At 45.5% G+C, this 22,381-nt stretch overlaps 1 pseudogene; it reads left to right on the top strand.

Annotated features, from left to right (window-relative positions):
• Positions 1 to 3,749: 3,749 nt before the first annotated feature.
• LOC136479246 (uncharacterized) lies at positions 3,750 to 8,055 on the top strand (annotated as a pseudogene).
• Positions 8,056 to 22,381: the final 14,326 nt, after the last annotated feature.

Genomic DNA, 22,381 nt, shown 5'->3' with positions numbered 1-22,381 from the left:
GCTTGGAATGAAAGCGTATGGACTTACGACCGAGCTACAAAGAAGAACTTTAGAATGTATGTTTGGTACCAGTACTCCATGCATGACTTCCTAGCGTATGGGATATTCGCCGGCTGGTGTGTCCACGGGAAGTTTCCATGCCCAGTATGCAAGGTAGCTCTATAGTTCATTTGGTTGAAGAAGGGGGGGAAGTTCTCGTCGTTCGACAAGCATCGGCAGTTCCTCCCTCTTGACCATGCATTCAGAGGAGACACCAAGAACTTCACGAAAGGTGTCACGGTGATCGACCCTACACCTCAGAAGATGACTAGTGCCTAGGTTCATGCTCAGATATATGCTCTCGTGCTCTCGGCATAGAAAGATAATCCAAAGAAGGGTAAAAGAAAGAAAGTTAATCCAAAGAAAGATAATCCAAACAAAGATCGCTTTGTGGGCTATGGTGTGGAACATATGTGGACTCATAAGTCGGGATTGGAGAGGCTTCCCTATTTTGATGACCTTCTCTTTCCACATAACATAGATATAATGCACACTGAGAAGAATGTCGTCGAACCACTTTGGGCAACACTCATGGACATTTCTAACAAGACAAAGGACAACCCTAAGGCCAGAGTAGACATGACAACACTATGCGATAGACCAAAGCTGCAGATGCTGCCTCTAAGAGACGGCAAACCATGAAAAAGGCCTAAGGCCGATTATGTCTTGGAAAAGAAGCACAGGACAGAAGTGATACAATGGATGCAGACGTTAAGTTTCCCTGATGAGTTTGCAGCGAATCTGAGGAGGGGAGCGAACCCAGATATTGGCCGAGTCTTAGGGATGAAGAGTCATGACTTCCACATATGGATTGAGTGGCTTCTTCCGTCGATGGTTCGAGGCTACGTCCCTGAGCATGTCTGGAAGGTGCTGGCAGAGCTGAGCTTTTTCTTCCGCCAGCTTTGTGCCAAGGAGATATCTCTGAAAGTGGTTGAGGAGTTGGAAAAAACGGCACCCGAGTTGCTCTGTAAGTTAGAGAAGATCTTTCCACCTAGATTTTTCTTGTCGATGCAGCATTTGATTTTGCACCTCTCGAATGAGGTATGAATGGGGAGGCCCGTGCAGAACCGTTGGTGCTATCCAATCGAGAGATGTTTAAAGACTGTTCGCCAGAAATGTGGAAACAAAGGCAGGATTGAGGCTTCCATGGCAGAGGCATTCATTCGTGAGGAGGTGTCAAACTTCACAACATTGTACTATAGTGAGAAGCTTCCTAGCATGCATAACCCACCCCCTCGTTACAACGAGGACAAAAATGAATCGACCCTCAGCCTATTCAAAGGGCAACGCGGGAGATCAAGTGGAGCGGCCAAAAAGAGGGTGACCAATGAAGAGTGGCACAAGATCATGCTCTACGTGTTGACTAACCTTGACAAAGTCAACAAGTATCAGGGGTAAGTTCTCAACGAACTTGTTACATACTCCGTAAATTTTCTGCATCCAACAACCTTGTTGCTTGTCGGTGCAGGGAATTTTTTGATCAATACTGGCATCTTTCAAGGCCACCTTCTGACCATGAACAAGAGACCCTTCTTCAACATGGTTCACCTGATTTCATTACATGGTTCCAAAGAAAGGTACCTTCTGACCAACTTAGGTCGTTTCAATTTTGGCGTTCCTAGTTGCCTAATTTCATTTCTCTCCTGCTTGAGCTTGTAGTGCCAAAGTGATTTGTCTATAAGTGTCGAATTACGACAAGTGGCCAGAGGCTTTGACTATAAGGTCTCGTCATTTAACACTTATGACATGAATGGATATTGCTTTCCCACAACAAGCTACGAGAAGAGTCGGCCCAATCCAAGGACCACCAATACCGGAGTATTTACGCTCGGAGTAGTTATGCCCGGTGAGGAGCAGGAGGACTATTATGGCACAGTTGAAGAAATATACGAGCTCGAATTCCATGGTGAAAAAGCACCTAAGCCAGTCATATTCAAATGATAGTGGTTTGATCCTGCAGTATCGAAAAAGTCCCCTAAATTTGGGATAGTCGAAACTAGACAGGATTCCTTCTATCTAGGAGATGATGTCTATATTGTGGCTCAACAAGCTAGGCAAGTTTATTATTGTCCATATGCTTGCAAAACCGACCCACGTCTTCAGGGTTGGTATATTGTGCACAAGGTATCACCACATGGTAAATGTCCTCCCCCAAACGATGATGATTACAACTTGAACCCACCCACGCATGATGGGGAGTTCTATCAACAAGACGAGGGGCTACCAGGGATGCTTGAGATAGACTTAACCAGAGAGATTGAAATTGAAGTAGACGAGGAATGGGTTGTTGACGAGGAAGCTACAGATGAGGTGCATGATCCGAGAGACTTGAAAATGCTTGACGGACTTGTACTTGACAATGATAGCGATGAGGATGAGGCTGTTGATGATTTGGAGGCTCTTGATAGTGATGACGATACCTATCGTCCAGATAATCCTGATCATGAAGAATATTAGAAACACATGTAATACTATGTTATTTTGTAATTACATTTTCTTTATTTTGCATCCCTTGCTAAGTACTTCTCGTTTATCTGTACTAATACTGGTTTATTCTTTTTAATTGCAGGTGATGGGGCCCACTAGGAGGTGTTAGTCGACTTACTCGAGACCGAGGGACACGCCACCGGCTGAGGACACGGAGGCAGAGATGTCAGAGAGGCAGAGGAGGTTGAGGGGTAGGCCCAGGCGGGAGCCATCGACTGACCACGACCTTGGCTCCTCGCGCACTTCTAGGGACGACGACGTCCCTCTGCCCACGGTGGGCGAGGATGTGGGTCCATAGATGTACGACGATGCCGTTCCACACGCGTCTGAGGAGGGGGTTCCGCACATGTCCGAGGAGGGGGGAGGGGGTTCGACTTCCTCTTCAGCCTCGAAACCCTACTTGCGAGGTCCCAGCCAGCTCCTGAAGCGACCGATTGCACCCGAACGCCGCCCACTGATTGAACCCAAGGGGGATAAGTAAGTAACTTCATATGTTCTTCATTTGATATGTTGAAAATCATAATAATAGCTAATGTCAATGGGATCACTTGTGCAAGAACTTGATGCTTGTGGAGGAGGGGGGTCCCGGCTCACAATGTCAATGTGATCCTGGGACTTCTATGCAGGGAACACTTCCCTGGCCTGGTGTGGATGTCAGAGGATGAGGACCCAGAGGTACCCTCATTCGACCACTGCGCCCTTGTCGCCACCGATGCTCCGCACAGAAACTTGGTGGATCGGGTGATTTCGGAGTTGTGGGTAAGCCTCAATTCATTGCATTCATTGGACATTCTTCAAATAAAATAATGGATACCTCGTGTCTTTATGTAGGACTTCTTCAGATGCCAGTCGGGCCAGGAGGCAAGGGCGTATCAGGTGGCTTACGCTTCCTGTAAAAGGCGTGTCTCGGACTTGTATTACGAGGCCCGCCTCCAGGCGCACGTTGACTACAACGCCACCTACCGTAAGAGAAGAATCAATAAAACATAGGCGAGGAGACAGACAGAGATTCTGACAAGGGAGCAGTACCTATAGGTAAATAGAAAACATCTCATGTTGATTTATTTTGAGATTAACTATGCCTAATTTGATCTTCTGATGGCTTGTAGGTGATTCCAAGCTAGTGCGCCACCCACCTCGATTGCTGGGCTGCTATAGTGGACAAATGGCTGGACGCAGACTGGCAGAAGGAGCACTAGGAGAAAAGCAACCAGCGAGCGCTGATGCCAGGTGCCCCTCACCATGAGGGCAGCGCCAGCCTCAGCAAGTATGCAAAGACATATGTAAGTCTGCACCATTTGTCTAATCTAGCCGCGCTCAATTCTACATGATTTCTAACCACATGTTGTTGTCTTTCTCGCAGTCGGCGGCGCACGGTGGCCAGCCAATTGGCCAACTCACGGCGTATGCTCTGGCCCATATGGGCCCGGCAAGGTCCAACATCGAGTACAACCCGGATGTGGGCCCAGAGGCATACACCAACTCCAGCGTCCACACCCGCCTCACTTCTTACACGAAGGCGGCAAGGTCAGTCCACGGGCCGGCCTACGATCCGAGGACCGAGGAGCGCCTTGATCCTGAGATCGTGATGCGGGTGGGGGAAGGTAAGAATAATGGGCGGTTCTGGCTTGGCGACGGCGTCCTCAACACGGGCTCTACTCCTCCTCTGAACCGCCTCCGAGCAGCAAGCACGAGCTCTAGCATGCCCATAAGCCAACGGCCGACAAAGGTGGCGGCACTCCAGGAAAGTATTCTAGTTTCATTCGTCGTTCTTTGACTTTTACGTTCCTTAGCTCTGCAATATTGAAACATTGGGGTAAAATGTTGCAGGCCGAGCTGCAGCAACTTCGGGCCCAGCAGGAGGCCTAGGAAGCTGAGCGGGCGGCTGAGTGGGCCGAGCAGGAGGCCGAGCGTCAGAGGCTACAAGCTGTTGAGGCCCAGCAAGAAGGTTTGCTCAAGTTCGTGCAACAAATTGGGGAGCAACAAGGTTGGCAGATCCCACTACACCTGCTTGCACCACAGCCACCACAACAGTCTACTCTGGTGAGTATGTTTTACTTTCTGTGCTCATGCTTAGTGTCAAACCTAGAGATGGCCTTCGTGCCGGATTTGTTGATGTGTGGGCCTTCGTGCCGGGTTAGTTGATGTGTCGGCCTTCGTGTCGAAAATGTGGTTGTCGGCCTTCGTGCTGACGTTTTTCTTGCAGGTTTTGGAAACGTCCCCGTGCAGGGGAGGTGCTGCCGAAATTTTCAACTTTTCTTTAAACTCCTTACATTTTTATCTTGTCACTCACGTGCAATATCTTCTTTTTTGTGCAGCGGACATCGAGGGCGGCGTCGAACCAGGTCGGAGGGTCACCGGCATCGCAAGTCGGGCCATCCGCTCCCGGACCGTCGCCGGGATCGCACGCTGGGGCGCAGTCGCCGTGAGCCGCTTGCTGAGTAGTTTCTATGTATCGAACTTGTGAACTTGTGGACTATGAACTTGTAGTTTGTAATAAATTGTGGATTTCGGACAAATTTGGTTGTTTGTAATATATAAATATGGTTTGTAATTTATTGTTGTTGAATTGTGGTTTCTATTATATATATATGCATTGTTGTTTAAATGGAAAAGCAAAAAAGAAAAAAAAAGAAATTTAGAGGTGACTTTGCCGAGTGTAATGACCATTGCACTCGGCAAAGAAAATTTTAAAAAATAAAATAAAAACACCCTTTGCCGAGTGCCGGCACTGTGGCACTCGGCAAAGAGGTTAAAAAAATAGATTTCTTTGCCGAGTGCCGGAGCTGTGGCACTCGGCAAAGAGTTTTTTTAAAAAAAAAATAGACGGCGTCGGCCGTCGGCCGACGGTGTCAAATCTTTGCCGAGTGCCCACACGGCACTCGGTAAAGCCTTTGCCGAGTGCCCGAAATTTGGCACTCGACAAAGCAGCCTTTATCGGAAGGGGATTCGACGAAAGCTCTTTGCCGAGTGTTGCACTCGGCAAAGACTTTACCGAGTGCAAAGCTGCCTTTGCCGAATGCAACAGCCACTCGGCAAAGAGGCCGCCTCCAGTAGTGTGAATGGGAACACTTGGACCTCTAGTACGTATCGAAATCGACGCAAACTGAAAGCCGACACACGGTTTGAGTAAAGCTACGACGACTCGGCCGACCTACGTGCCCTTTACTTAGCAACCGTCTAGCAAAGCTTTTTCTGCCACGTCTCTGCTAGTTTTGCTACACATGTTGCATTGTGTATATATACGTGCTCACCAGCAATCATGCATGCATATTATCAAAAAAAAAGAGCAATCATGCATGCATCATGGCTCATGGATCCACGCACTGTTACGTTCACGGTCATTTGGTTTTTTGTGATCAATTGGTCATCGACTTCGAGTCTCTCATCATCAGCACTTTTTCAACTGTTTATTATGTCATCTGATCTGATCGATGGAGTTTATCCGGCTGCATGCTCACCATTCCGGTCATCCACGTCGTCATAGTCATAGATGCTAGCAGCTGCAGACATGCATGGGCTATATATGGTCAACTTTGTTGGGCTTAGGCACTACTACTGACCTACTCAACAAGTATATCAAGTCTCTTTCAACTTTACAAAGTGACACTATATGCCAGTAGATCTTTACCGCGTATAGTAGGATAAAATATGATATGTCCCCATGACCCATGCCATACTTTATCTAATAAAGTCGTCATGCATGGTTAGTTAGTTCGTTAACTAACTATCTAGCTCCATTTGTTCGCCACAACGCGTACACGCATGACAAAGAGTCAACAGTCTCCATTCTCAGAATGTTTTGCTTCCAAGTTAAACTGCTTTTATCTATATGATCAATCAAAGTTAAGTTGTTGTGAATAGGACAGGCACATACATATACATGCATGCAACCCCACCACCTCAGATCAGTTCATCAGCACTGTCAGCTTTCTGCAGTGCATGCCACGCATGCACCAGAAGTATCTGATACTGTATGATTAATATTGAAATGTATGTTTGCAGGTGCCATGGTCAAAGAATGTGCTAAAGCCATTAGGTACGGCTCACTGTCACTGTTCACACGCCCAACCAGCCCCTTGCATTGGAGAATTGTTGGCCACGCACATGCACGGAACCAAAGTAGTACTAGTAAAACCCTGTTCACTTAATTAGTTTGGGCATTATTCTAGACACAATGGCTTCCTTCTAATTCAAGGGAATCTGAGAAGGATGGGGAAGATTCCAAATAATGCCGCTTAATTATATTAATTACATGTTATTTTAACTTTATTAGGTTTTAGAAGGTACATCATCACAATATAAAAAAATGTTTATTGCCTATCAACCATGTTTTATTTCAAGGCAGTGAAAGGTTCCAACATCGACGGTTATTTCTGTCTACAAGGAAGTACTAATTCAGACATTCAGTCTCAAGGTACGGTAGGGTACTAAAACTACTAACAAATTGAACAGAAGAAATACGTGCATCTTTCCTCTCTCATGTTTACCTAATAATATATAAAGGAATAAATATAATTAAGGATATAGGATCTAGCTAGCATATGTGATTTTCCATTTCGTCAATGGCTATAAACCGATGAAGAAATGTCGCTGATCTGCAAAGATTTTTTGTTGATTCAGGTTAGTTCGTGAGTAGCTATCTCTTGCAACACGTATCATATCAATGTAGCCGGTCCGCAGGTGACCAGATTTGTCATCTATGTCACAACGTAGAAAATTACACGCGGGATCAGAAAAAGTCCAAACCAGAAACCACAATGCTCCAGTCCTGTCTGCAGCATGCAAATCTGCTCCAAGATTCGTGCTTAATTATATTATAAATTACATGTTATTCGTGCTGCTTGGCAGATTCCATACTGTTTTTTTTTTGTAGGGGGGTGGGGGGGGAGTTTGAACAGGTATCAGACGATATATACACAAATTATTAGAATATACTAGTTCATCAAACCGTACTTCTGTATGGAATAGAATCAGTATTGGAAGTTCATGTTTAGTGCGTACGGCTAACCAAAGATTTTTTTTTGAAAGCCAAAAGTTTTTTTTGTGCCCCTCTTCCAAATAGAAACGGTAATTCTTTGATCCAAGCGTTTGACTCTTTACTCGAGTATTGGACGTGGGCGTGGGGCCACATGACACCACCTTTGTTTAATATATTCAGTTAATTCATCCATCACCCACTCCGCAATATCCCGTTAATTCATCCATAGCCCACTCCGCCGCCCGCCCTGCTCCTCCTGTCGCTACTCCCGCGTACCCGCGCCCGCAACTCCTGCCGTTGTGCCCGCGCCCGCAGCTCCTGCCGCTGCTGCGCGCGCTCGCCTTGCTGCTCCTGCCGTTGCTCCTACTCCTCCCGACGGCGCCGACAGGTGCCGCCAGCGCAAGGAGAAGCGTCGGGCCTTGGCGCGGAAGCCCTCCGGCCTCGCCTCCTGCTACGGCTGCAGCACCCCGATGCAAATGGCGGAGGAGGCCGCACCTGGATATGATGCATGTTACAAGTGTGCATTTGAAATGGTTCAAATGTTCTAGAGGTATGTTTCAATTATTTCACATGGATGTTGCAAAAGTACATCGGGATGTTGCATATGTTATAATGGTTGTACACGGATGTTGCAAGCGTCTGTCCTCATTGTTTCGTTTGTTTTTTCAGACGTATGTTGCAAGCATGTTTATCTGGATGTTGCATATGTTTCACACATATGTTGCAAGTGTTTTATCTAGATGTTGCGTATGTTTGCAATGATTTTCAATTGTTTTTGCAAGTGTTTCAGATGCATGTTTTGAATGTTTCATCTTTTTTTTTTATGTTGCAAGTGTTGCATCTGGATGTTTCAAAAATAGATGGGGTGTTGCACATAGAATGAGCGTGGGAAGCGGGAGAGAGCGTGAGCGGTCCCTGCGTGGGCAACGTGCGGCCCCGCGTGGGCACAGGTGTGGTCGAATGGCGACTAGGCGGCGCGGACCCACGCATGGACGCACGAAACGGAGGGGAAGCCGACTACAGCCACGGCCGGGCGTCTGGACGTCCGGGCGCTAGCAGTGCCCAAATAGAAAAGTTGACTACTACAAAGTCACAGCTCGCATGAAGTTCTATAATTTTGTTATTAAGTTTGTATTCATCTAATTTCATAAAAAAGGTTGAAGTGTTTTTATATGAGAGAAAGAGAGATACCATGTCACATAGAGTGATTACAAGTATACTACTAATATAAATATGTTATAATGTTCAAGTCACATTGACAAGGCTGATTGGCTAGGCGCTGCTGTCACATTGTACATTAAGCTGACAAGCCTTACGTGGATCGATTGCATAACCTACTAAATGATGATGATAAACAAAGTTGAGTAAGGTAAGATAGCTCTACCAATCAAATCGAATTCTACGGAAATTTGGATAAGAACCGTCGAGCTACTGCAAGCAGGCAGGATACAGGATCACAGAGATTCGACGGATATATAAATGGACCTCAAAGCATCCGTGCGCATTATGTACATATAAATATAGCTAGTGACGTTACAGGTACGGTCTAAAGTTACATCCATGACATGTCTCTCTAGAACAAAACTCAAATTCAGTTTTTCATTCTTTTTTTACCACAACGATGATCCACCAGAATGTTTTTGACTGGCTAGCTAGTTAGGCGTTGGTCGCACCAGAATGTTTTTGACTGGCTAGCTAGTTAGGCGCTGGTCGCAACTTGAATTAGGCAGGTAGAATGTAGCTTCAAATAAGAGGGAAACAGCGGCGAAGTTTGGGGAAAATGCTGAAGACTTTTGCATGCCTCAGCTGCAGCATGGAGATGGAGCCATGGAGACGAGTAGTGTACACTATAGTCTATAGGAAGAGTAGGTCGTCGTCGTCGTCGTCGTCTCGTGGTGCATGGCAAGCAGCTGTAAGATTATGACACCTTTTGAGTTTTGATTTGACGCCGGCCGGCCTTTTACTAACCAAGCAACGACGTTATTGTCAGCGCAAAAACCGAATTAAGCTCCTTTTGTCAATGTGCAGTTTGACAAACAGTGCAGTTAGCTAGCTGTATGCACGACAGATTTTGAAACTTCATTTTCTATGGAAATGTGGTTCTGCTCAAGTTTCAACCAACCAATAGCAAGGTAAAGCTTATACGTAGCATCTTGGCAAAATAGACTACAGGACACTAAAAAAAACGAATTTGCTACCAAACATGTTTGTGGTTGTCAACAGTTCCCAATAAATTTGCTAGCTCATGGACACATTTGTTATTGTCAAATAAGCTAAAAAGATAAGATGAAAAATATTGTTCGCTGATTTATTATGAGAGAAAAACACTATTGCTTCGCTGAAAAAGTACGGTTGAAAAGACAAACGAACAGGGCCTAGCATCTTATTTTGCCTCCTTCAGGATCTGATAATTGAGGATCGATCCGTCTTTCAATCATCTTTACTTTATACTCTCCCTTTATTTATATTAGACTAGAAGAAGATATATGTTCGTGCACTTTAGCAACGCACTTGCTAATTATTGTTAACTTTTACGGTAATCTTCGGGAGCGGGCGTCCGTCCGTCCGTCCGTCCGTCCGTCCGGACACCACTTTCCGGGCGCGTGTACCGGTCCAACAGACTTGCTTACTCTCTGCGTCTCCGATCCATATCTCTCTCAAAAACATCTCCCCGTCGCTCTCGGCCATCGCGTGCTGCTGCGTCGTGCGCTCATTGCTGCCATCTTCCCCGCCGCGCACCCCATCTCGCTCCTCGTGGCTTCTGCATCCAGCGCCGCGCTCCGTCCCGCGTCGCGCCCCCTCCATCACCGCGCCGCGCTCCATCCCCCGCCGTGCCCGCTCCATCTCGCTGCGCGCCCCGCCCTCGCTACTGCGCACTATGCCTCGTCCTCCTCGTGCGCCGAGGTGCTGCTGGGGTGCTGCCGATGCCGTTGTTCCCCATTAGAAGGTCATGCCCGCTGTCAATGCCATGCCCGCCACGATGCGCGACCTCAGCAGGGAGATGTTGCGATGAAAGTGCATGTTGCAAGCATATGTTTTAAGTGTTTCAGAAGTTTCATAAATATGTTGCAATTACTTCATATGGATGTTGCACATGTTGCATATGTTGCAAGTGTTTCAGAGACATGTTGTAAGTGTTTCAGAGGTTTGTTCAAAATGTTTCACCTATTCCAAACGTATATTGCAAGCGTTCTGATCTGGATGTTGCATATATTTCACACATATGTTGCAACAATATGTTCCAAATATTTTAGTTGTTTTAGTCTTATGTTGCAGTAAGTGTTTTCATGTTGCAGCAAGTTTCAAGTGTTTTATCTAGATATTGTATATATTTCACACATATGTTGCAAGTGTATGTCTTAGACATTTCATTTGTTGCATATATACGTTGCATTTAAGTGTTTCATGTTGTACATCTTTTATGTTGTTCGGAGAGTTAGGGGGCACGAGGAGTGGTGGTAGCACGATGCGGGCACAAGGAATGGGGCGCGGTGACCTGGGAGCCAGCGGACGGAGCGCGATGGGGGCGGGGTAGGGCAAACGGCCTCAAATCGAGGTGGATAGTGAGTGGGTTAGCCCGGTGCAAGTTGTACCTAAAAAGGGAGGCATGAATGTTATAAAAAATAAAAAGAATGAATTAATCACACAAAGAACCATCACAGGTTGGCGGATGTGCATCGATTACCAAAAACATAACAAGGTAATAAAGAAATATCACTTTTCGTTGCCCTACATTGATGAAATGTTGGAGCGACTGGCAAATCTTTCTTTCTTCTGTGTTCCTTGATGGGTATTTAGGTTATCATCAAATCCCAATCCATCCTGATGACCAAAGCAAAACCACCTTTACATGTCCATATAGAACTTATGCTTATCGTAGAATGTCTTTTGGATTGTGTAATGCTCCAGCTTCTTTTCAAATATACATGATGTCTATATTTTCTGATATGATTGAAGAAATCATGAACGTTTTCATGGATGATTTTTCTATTTATGGAAAAACTTTGGGATGATGTCTTGAAAATTTAGATAAGGTTTTGCAAAGATGTGAAAAAAGCACTTAGTCCTTAATTGGGAAAATATCATTTCATAGTTAGAGAAGGCATAGTGCTTGGACACTTGGTGTCCGAACGGGGGATTGAGATAGACCAAGCTAAAATTGAAGTAATTGAACAACTACCCCCTCCTATAAATGTAAAGGGATTCATAGTTTTCTTGGTCATGCGGGGTTTTATAGCCGTTTCATAAAAGACTTTTTCACACATTGCTAGACCCCTTACACACCTTTTGACCAAAGATGTTCCCTTCGGATTTAATGATGCATGCTTAAAATCTTTTGAAATCCTAAAGAAAGCACTCATCTCTGCACCAATCATTCAACCCCCTTATTGGTCTTTACCTTTTGAAATTATGTGTGATGCTAGTGATTATGATGTGGGGATAGTTTTGGGTCAAACAAAAGAAAATAAGAATCATGCAATTTCTTATGCTAGCAAAACTCTAACAGGACCTCAGCTTAATTATGCAACAACTGAAAAGAGCTCATGGCTGTTGTTTTTACTATTGATAAGTTTAGATCTTACTTGGTAGGATCTGGTTGCGACGGAAATACATACTCTGTTTGTGTATTTCTTTAGTAATATCCCTAGGTGAACAGTAGAATACATACTTATCCAAGTTAGAAATAGAGAACATTAGTAGTCCTCTCTACGCTCATGTTTATCCTTAACCTTGTTTCTACCCTTGGTTGAGTTAGACCTAGTTAAACTCACATGTTTTCATGAGTTCGATATCATGGAATATTTTTAGTGAAAAGCTACAACTGATATCCGTGCGCTTATCGATCTTTTCTGCATGCCCCGCTGCTGTCAACACTAGTCGAGCTTTTCTTACTATTGACTTTATTGTAATATCTGCATATAGCTTCACAATCTGTCCTTATTGTGAACTCTTTGAATCCTAGATATAATCTAAAAGTATTTATTGTATTAATAACAACTAAAATTTCTCTATTCATATTGTTTATTGCTTTTAATTATATTTTCCTGAAGCGTATCTACATATTTTTTTTCTTCTAACTTTGGCGAGTACTTATGCGGCTTTTGTTTTAGTATCACATCCCATCCTAATTCAGATGCATATGTCTCTGTAATGAAATAATTATCCTCTAAAGGCCTGTTTTTCTAAGGTGGCCCACAGGCCACCGTTGAAACCGGCCCAGGCTAGTTTTGGAACCGGTCTCAGACGGTTTTTGCGGTCTGAGATGCTTTTCAAGATTTTCTTTTGAAAACTCTTCCGATCTCATAGAAAACTTGTAAATTGTACGTGGAATAGGTTTCCTACTGAGATAAGATCACCCCTCTCTATTTATACGAGAGGATCATGGTCAACTGAAAGATAGATCTATCCAATCGACAAAAAAACCAATCTATTTACTTTTTATGTTCTACCTCAAGCTCTTTGAACCCCTTTCTGTCCAGCAATTCTCTGGACTAGATTTGCCTGCATTCTAAGTGACCTTACCGATCCTAGGACACCTCAGCTGTGCGTCTCCCCAACGGGCCTTCCCAGGAGGCGTTCGTGGGGTTTTTTAGGTGAAGAACGGGTGTCAAATCGGCCTTGCTGACCTGCTGGTCGGCATTGCCGTTTGGACCTCCCTCCGTTGCGTATCTCGGCCGTGTGCAGCCTGGGTGATCTAGCCTTTGCTGGTGTGTGATCAAAATTCACGTCAGCAACATGATTGTAATAACTTTGTTCATGATCGAAACAGGCAACTGTCCAAAAAAAGACAAACACTGGACAGCCTGGTGCATACACACATGAAGCGTTGGACTGTCCAGTGCATGCACTCAAAACGGATCTGAGAGGGACTCATGTTTGTTTCGGTTCAGTTTCTCATAATATATTCGGATTCTACCCCGGGATAGACCTCCCACCCTAGCTATAAATATAAAGGGCAACGGCCAATTCAACTGTCCAATTGATCAACCAATACTGTACTTTTATCTTTTCACCTTTACATTTAACTCCCTTTTTTGTCCTAAACTCTTCCAAACCTCAATCTGCTGTTCTTCCTTCATCTCTATGACGTCTGAAGACGTCCTAGCTGGCTTGATGATGCTGGAGTAACCCTAAGTGCGCTAGCCCCGACGAGTTCCCTCACGAGCCGATGCTCGAAGGTCTCCACTGGCAAAAACAACTTACCAAACAGTCCGACACTCTGCATCCCTATACCGTCGGACTGTCCTGTGCTCATAACCACGGAAGCCGATGTTACAATAAACGGCCTGTTCGATTGGTCGTAAATGATCGTAAATTTTCAGCCAGAACAGTATTTTTCTCTCACATCAAACCAGCCAGCAGTAATAGCCCCAGCCGATTAGGCTGAAAGATTGTCCAATGCCTTTTGTTGCTACAAATCAATTTTGTAGTGGCGGGAATCATGCATGACGTGGTCGTTCACACGTCATATAAACCTGACATACATATAGTTGATGACGCGGCGGTTCCGTGTTGTCGCTTCAGTCGAGTGTGCGAGAGGGACAATTTTCAGTAGTGAATTGGTTCCATTAACAGTTACCAATAATTAAGATCAATCATCCTATAAACTTTAGAATCATGGGACGATTACTTATATATATCGTTATTACTAGTATGTATACACAGTCCGCTCGGCAACTACTAGAAACTAATTAACGTACGTGGGCCACCGCACGAAAGAACGACTTCACCCAATTGATTAACGACGACGTCTGGAGCACGGGTACAGGAATCAGAAGACCTGTTTGCCATGTGTACCTCTTATTATCTTACCTCATCAATATTAAACCAAGTGTGGCTTCTGCGTTTTAGGTTTGGAGTTTGGTCCTTCCGCTCCACGGAGTAGGTAGGGTCTGAACATAGCGTGTACCAATAAAATAAGCAACGGTTGAGTATTCTCTCAATCACACGATATAGAGACTGATCAACAATTATGCACCGTCGGTAGAGCCAGCAGTCAAGGATATGTTTTTTTTCCTTTTTGATGCCGTCAAGGGTTTGAGAGAATATATCCAAATAACGTGAATCACCCGATATAGAATCACACCATCAGTAGAGCCAACTGTCAAAGATTAGAAGTATGAGGCCGCGCCGTCTCCGCGGCCTCTGAGCATTGCCACGTTAGTTTGTTCTACCAGCGCCGTCTGATATGATTTGTGTGGCTTGATTGCCGAACAGTTGCACAGCAGCCTAGATTCTTCTTCATGCAATCGTTTAGATAATCTATGCATGCTTGCATGCTGCAGTGGTCACCATGCCATACATGCCTCCCTTCTGCTGCAACTTGTCCTTATGGCTTCTTCTTGTAGAAAACATCAACGCTATTGGTTAAAACATGCATGCAAAATTAGATGCTTATTATATGGGTCTGGTGGTGATATCTAATACTATCGCTCTAGCATTGTTTATCAGTAGGAGGAAAAAAAAATAGCGCTCTATCTAGAAATGACACATTCTAGCATAGAAAAAGATTTGAAAGCCTGGCCATGTACTTGATTGGCGTTGATAAGTTAATATGTATGATGAAGTTAATTGCACCACAAATAACAATTTTCTATGACCAGAGTAGAGCCTATGCATGATCAGGTAAAAAGAACTGTAGAGCTATTCAGAGTCATCGTCACTACATAGTAATACATGAGAGAGAAAGAGAGTATGATTGTGACATTTCATGCATGCATCCGGTCTGATGCCCTTTTGTCATCTTTGTCTGGAAGAGCATCCATCCATGCTAGATAGCAACATATTGCATGCCAAACCTGTTCATGATATTGACCCTTCATGCTACAATTTTCTGTCTTCTCGCAATATTGATGCATCGCTGCAAGGAACATGGAGCGAGTATTATATTTGTCACTCCTATGATCTTTTCTTTGTATAAATGAAGCATTATAGCATGAAAAAACTCATCAAGCATTCAATTATTATCTTTGGTATTTTCGAACATTGATCATTATTCCTGAGAGTTTAGTTGGTACGATCAATTTATTTGCCTATCATGGAACAATGTGGACTAATAAGATCTGAATCCATATGGTAACTCTCATAATAACTGCATATATCTATATGTTGTCACATTACAATACGATGTTGCTTTCAGTGAACTGGGAGCTGTGGAAATAATCGGGAGGACAGTCTCATTAAGCCAGGATGATATTTCACTTTCGCTACACAGTAGAGAAATGGAAGGTTGTGTTTGTCCAATGCGTTTTCATGAATCTACACAGTGCCATGTACTGCAATACCAAGTCATGTCACACTAATTTCTTGTACTTTGATTTTTTAGGCCATGTCTAGTTCTTATTTATCGTGTTCCTGCTAACAGTGAATTCCAGGATTCTCCTCTTGCCTATAAAAACATGACCATGCCTTTGTTCCACTGCACCCATCCACCTCCTTTGCCTTCTTTGGCGTACCTTGCTTCCCATGGAAGGTTGTGTTTAGACATGAAAATAAACATGGCCTCCTTCACATGAATATGTTCTCTTCACACGCTTTTGGTACTGAAATGGGTTCACAGAGTTAACTTCGTACTGAAATGAAGCATCTTGACTTGCAACGTTTGTGCCAAATATTGCGACCTCAACTGCCGACCCCCTTTTACCAAGAGTACGGCGAAGTTAACGAGGAAGTAGAAGAAAATGGTTTCCGTGAGGAACCACATCGGCCCTCTGCCCTGCAACCAAGAAGCCAAGAAACTGCAGCTTTCGCGTTGGGGAGAAACTACTTGTTTCTACAACCCCGACTTGGTTCGCATCGCCGCTTGCCCCCCATGGCTAGTGCTGCTTGGCCGCGCCACCTGTGGCATCCTCATGAGCGCCGCCCGGCCGGCTCTACATCCTGCCTCACCGTGTTCCCGGCGAGCCCCGCCATGTCTCGGTGAGCGAGCCACGCGCCGCTAGCCCGCCATGCTTGGCCGAGCTCGCCTCAGTGAGGCCCCGCCTCACACTGCCACTGTAACACTCGCTGCTCGCGCAGCATCGTCACAAGCCACACTGCCCACTTTCGCTCACTTGTCTCCTTCCGTCCTCACGAGCCCTGCCGACGTGTTGGCCCACTCATGTTGCGCCGCCATGCCGCCTGGACAGGCCCGCCACCCACCCGCTGACATGCACTGCCCACTGGCTGGTGGCCATCCGCTGCTCCCTGTCAGGCTACGGATGAGAAGAGGACTAGGCAGCTTGGATCTTTCTAAATCGGGAGATGAAAATGGGTACAGGGAGGAGAGAGAATATTGGGAAAGGAGAAAACAAAAGAATGGATTGGTTGAATTTTATTAAGTGCCCACGTACCAAACAATGCACTGTGAGCTATAGTTTCTTTAGGTAATTTCTTGCTTATGTGGTAGCTATGAAAGCCAGTATATGGCTTATGGGTTGGGACTGAACTAAGGACCAATATGGCAATGTAGACTGATCTACTTCATTCGCCATTCATTCATTTTAATTAAAGTGCTCTCAATTTTGTGTGGGAGCGAATAGAGTAATATGGTCTATTTGGTAGTGTCCGAGGATTTTTTTTTAAATAAGACACCCTTTTTTATTTATATGTCATTTTCAGGGCTACCTATGAGACAAGCTACTCGTCCACCCTCCAAAAGGAGAATCACAGGCCGAGATTTGAAATGGGCATGTCGTATGCTAGAGGAGTGCAGCAATATAACGAAGGTCTTCCCCAAAGATGGGTGGCCATTTTCTAATGGGCTTAATTAGTGCTTAGTTGCTACTTGAGTTGTGTTTTTAGAGCCTTTTGAGAAGTTGCTTGTGCCAGACAGAGGCTACCTTTGTAGATTCGTTAAATGCATGATTTTTGCAACGGCCGGAATAAAATTCATTTTTCTAGAAAGGGGTAAGTTTGGGCAAAGTTGTTAAGCAAAAAGTAAAATCTCTTTTAGACAGAATGTAGAGAACAAATCTACGTTTGGAAACGATCACTAGGATACAAGAAAGGGGAAAGTGCATCAGGGCACCCTTGGGAGGTAGGACAGCATGGCCTTATCCATTGTGGGGCCATGTTGTACATGTATGTATGGCGTAGTAGATGTATGTCCACTGGGTACACTACCACCAAAATGGGTATATGTAGACATGCTCAGTCTCTTGATTTTTCACGTCCCATACTCAGTGCACGTGGTACCAAAAAATATAATAGATTAGGTGGCCAATCACAACAAATAAAAGACATGCATGCAGTTGCCTCCTTGAATAAACATAATTGCGACTTTTTAGTGATTATTAATATGGCTAATTGCACAATTACGGGTCATGGACAAATGCCACAAGCAAAAAACAACACAACAAATTAGATATGCTTGATTAACCTAATCTAATACTCATGACATCATGCCTTTGTTGTAGTGTTAAATATCTAGAGATGTTGGATACCGCAAATCCTAACATTGTTGCTTGATCATAAGTGAACTATAAATAAGAACTTCTAGGGTCCTCTTATTGATAAATTTTGTTCATATAGTTGAAGCAAGGCTCTAATTATCATATAGTCATGCATGACCATTAATTTGAGGAACAAGGAAAAATAAGTTTTAAAAATATTTTGTTAAATATGAATATGAACTAAAAATTTCTCCTAAATTTAAGCTAAATAAAAATTATATATGGTCATTAAAACTAAGAAAACAAAATGCATTACAAATTGTCATAGGTACATAAAAATGATAAATAATTTTTTGATAAAAGATACAAATGGCTTTAATGATAGAATCGGAGGGGCAGGTCTGTTCGTATTAAAAAAAGATCTAAATAGAATATATAAAAAAAGAGTCACCCGTAGCGAAGCACGGACACCCATGGCTAGTATGGATGAATTCAGAACTAGTACGTTCAGAAACAGCACCGCTGCAGCAGCTTATTCAAAGGAGTATTTTCAAACAGCTTCATATATATATGTAAAGCTTCTTAGAATATACTCTCACAAGGGATTGCTGTGGGATGAAGCTAAAAATATATAGATACTTCTCCCAACTTCAACTCGCTCTGGTGGATCCCTGTACATGGGGCCCTTCACAGGAGACACTCTAATACCAAACGCCAGTAAAAAAAAAGGCAGGCGCCACGGAAAATCATTTCTGTACTAGAGGATGACACTAGATGGGCAGATATGAATCGAAATGGCAATAATCGATGGCAACAAATATGAGATGAGCTTTGCATAAAGTGATATAGACTATTTATAAATGCAAGTCAGTAGTATGTTTGCTTTTATAAAAAGTGTAGGAAGAAGATATAATTGTTTTTTTAGATAATCAGCTTGTTCGCTGGTTGGTTTCTGGGCTGATAAGCCCGGCTGGTGCTGGTTTGGTGTGAGAGAAAAATATTGTACCATAGCTGATAAGTCCTGGCTAAAACCAATAGGGAAAATTAGTTCTATAGCACCAAAAGATTGCGATATCCGAAAAATATCATTAAAAGTTTGTCCGTCCGTGAAATAGCACTGAACGAATGAATCGTTACCAGAGAATACCATTTCGTCACGTTCGGAGATAACGCTGTGAACTCCTGTCCACATACACCGGCATCGGCACCGACATAGCCATGCCCTTGTGCGGTGGCACCACCATTGGCACAGCAGTGAAGGCGTCCTTGGCGAGCGGTGCCTCCATCGGCATGGGCACGCCCTTGTGCGGCGGCGGCGGCGCGACGGGGAGGAGAGGGCGGGGGCACCGGCTGCATGGCGGCGGTGATCTCCTCGATGCGGTGCTCGAGGCGGCATATGCATGCGTTGTCCTTGTCGTAGAGCCTGCGCACGCCATCGACGACATGCGCGGGGGCGTGGCGCTTCGGCCAGCGCGCGATGCCGCAGTCAGCTGCGTCCATCCGTCGCGACAGCTGCGCGGCACAGTAGACGTTCAAGCGCGGGGACGCGGCGGCATGGCGGGCCAGGTCGAGCGCTTCCCTGACCCGCGCCGCAAGCTCACGGAGATCCCCCGCAAAGCGCTGGGTGTGCAGGCCGAGGCGCTGGACGAGCGACAGCAGCGGCTCGAAGTTCCGGCTCAGGCGCTCGGCGGTGGAGCGGCAGAACATGGTGCCTTGCACCGTGTGCATCAGCTCCCGCAGGGCCTCGCCAGCCAGTTGGTCGAGCAGCAGCCAGTCGATGGTCGCTGCCGCAGCTAGTAGCTCGGACCGAGCTCCTCATCGCCTTCCTCTATCTACGCCGCCCTCGGCTCCTTCTCCCTGCTTGCGTGTGCTCGGTCCTACTTGCGTTGCGTGTGCTCCTGGTGGGTCTCTGCCACAAATCGACGTACAGATGGTCCCAGGATGGCCCCAGCATGCTAAGGGATTGGCGAGAGGGTGGGAAGAGGATGATGAGTGGGATCGTCCTCTCTAGGTGAAGTGGAGTGGACGTGAGGTAGATGCCGTTAACAACGAGTTAACAGAATGCTAGATTCCATAACGGATTATTACTTTGAGTGGTATTTTACGTAACGGTAAACTTTTGATGGTATTTTCCGGATGTTGTGATCCTTCGATGCTATAGAACCAATTTTTCCAAACCAACAAGCGAACAGGCTGATTGAGTAGAAGTTGTAATTAGTAGTAGCTCCTCCACATCTTGGTTGTATATAAAGGTGGCCTGGGTCGTCACAGCCCTGTGGCCATCTCATCTCCTCATGCACCGCACCACCAGTAGGTAGTGTGCTAGTTGTCTTCTCGATCTAGCTAGGAAAGAGCGCCCGGCTGGCAGGTTGAGCCGAGGTTAGTTAGCACTTATTCCTTCCATTGAAAATTCAATCACACTACTGGAAACTGGCAATTTATCGAGTGCCTGCGGCACTCGGTAAAGCCCGAAATACATTCGGTAAAGGCTTTGTCGAGTATCGTACTCGACAAAGAGCAGTCGGCAAAGGTTTCTTTGTCGAGTGCCACATATCGGGCACTTAGTAAAGCTTTTGCCGAGTGTCATGTCAGCACTCGGAAAAAAAAATCGACATCAACTCTGACGGCCTCTTTACCGAGTGCCACCTCAGCGGCACTCGGCAAAGAATTTTTTTCTCTTTTTTTTGGAAATTCTTTGCCGAGTGCCATACTCTTGCACTCGGCAAAGAATTTTTTTCTTTTTTTTAAAAAAAAAATCTTTGCCGAGTGTCATGGCTCTGGCACTCGGCAAAGCTGGGAAATTGGATCTCTGCTTCTCAGCTTTGCCGAGTGCCATGGTCACGGCACTCGGTAAAGCCTTCTTTGCCGAGTGTGGCACTCGGCAAAGAGGGGAAAATGCTATTTTTTTGTTTTTTGCTTTCCATCAACGCAAATAAAGAAATCACATATATATAAACACACAGCACAGGATATATCACATACACATCCATATTCCATCACATACACATCCATAACCCATCACATACACATCCACCGTCCATAATACATCACATACAAATCCATTGTCCATAATCCATCATACATTCGCATCATCCATGACAATATCCATCACAATATATATATGTCTCTAGCAGTAGTCCAACATAAGGCTAAGTCTAACACAAGTCCATGCAATATGAAAAGAAACAAATAAACGGTACCTACTGCCAGTCTCCCCACCCGGAGTGTAAACTGCCACCTTGAGGAGGGCTAGTTGTCCACCCGACCTGTGGAGAAGGGCCACCTTGAGGAGTTGAGTTCGAACCCACCGACTGTTGCTGCACAAAGGAGAAGCGAATTCATGAGTATCTATAGGAGGGCCGCACAAGCTAAAGGAATAAACAACCATATATACTCACCGGAGTCCCTACAGGAGAAGGAGGAGCCACAACTGGAGCGAGCAGCGACTGGGGCACGACCACACCTGGCAAGGTCTGAAGGCTCGCCATGAAGCTGAACATGTCCTGCAGCCTCTGCGTCTCGGCCACCCTCTAGGCTTGTACAGCCTCCATCTCCAGCCGATGGGCCTCCGCCTAGGCCGCCTGCTGGGCCTCCAACCTCCGCAAGTCAGCCTACAACATTCCACCCGCAATGTTTAAACAATGCAAAGGCAAGCTAGATGTGTAAAAGCAATGAACGACGAATAAAACAGAACTAACCTGGAGTTCCGCCATCTGCTGCTGTGAGCTCTGCTGCCGAGAGCGTATGGGGAGGGAGGAGCTCGTGCTCCTTGCTCGAATCTCGGCGAGGTTGGGAACAGAGGCAGAGTCGACTGTGCTGTCCGCCATCCAGTACCGGCCGTGCCGCTTCCCTCCTCCCAGCCTCATCAGGAGGTCTGTGTCTAGGGGCTAGGTGGCTAGATCATAGTCCTCCCCATGGCGCTCGCGGGCCGCCGAGGTGTACTCGCTAAGCTTGTTGTGGACGCTCGCGCTGGTGTACGCCTCGGGCCCGTCCGCCGGGTTGTAGGTGACTTCCGGGGCCGTCGCCTTGCCCTTGTGTGCCAGGGCGTACGCCATGAACTCATTGTATTCCTGGCCTTGGTGCGCCTAGGACTGCGAGGAAAACACAAAGATGATTACAAGTAATGAGAATTGAGCGTTAGAATAAATAAATAAAGATAAAAACACAAAGAAGATTACCCATGTCTGGGCGTACGTACTGAGGCTCCGGTTGCCTTGGTGGTGTAGCGCCCCACCCATCTGCAGGCGGCAGTCCCAACGGATGTTGTGCTTCTCAGCCCACTCCTCCGAGAGCCACCTGTCCACAATGGCCTCCCAGCAGAGGCGGTGCCTGGCGCACCAATCAGGACATTGCTGCATGCCATCAAGTTATTGATATGTCAGAAGATGAAATAAAGCCTACCTATTCTTCATGGAAGGAGTCAGTATTAATGTTTCATACTTACCAAGAGGTACTGCTCCTTGGTGAGCATCCTGGTCCTGGCATCAGCCTTCCTCACCAC

The sequence above is a fragment of the Miscanthus floridulus genome, chromosome 9, assembly GCF_019320115.1.
Source record: "Miscanthus floridulus cultivar M001 chromosome 9, ASM1932011v1, whole genome shotgun sequence".
In the NCBI taxonomy this organism is placed as follows: Eukaryota; Viridiplantae; Streptophyta; class Magnoliopsida; order Poales; family Poaceae; genus Miscanthus; species Miscanthus floridulus.
The sequence above is the reverse complement of the archived record's forward strand: the minus strand, read 5'-3'. Positions and strand labels throughout refer to the sequence as shown.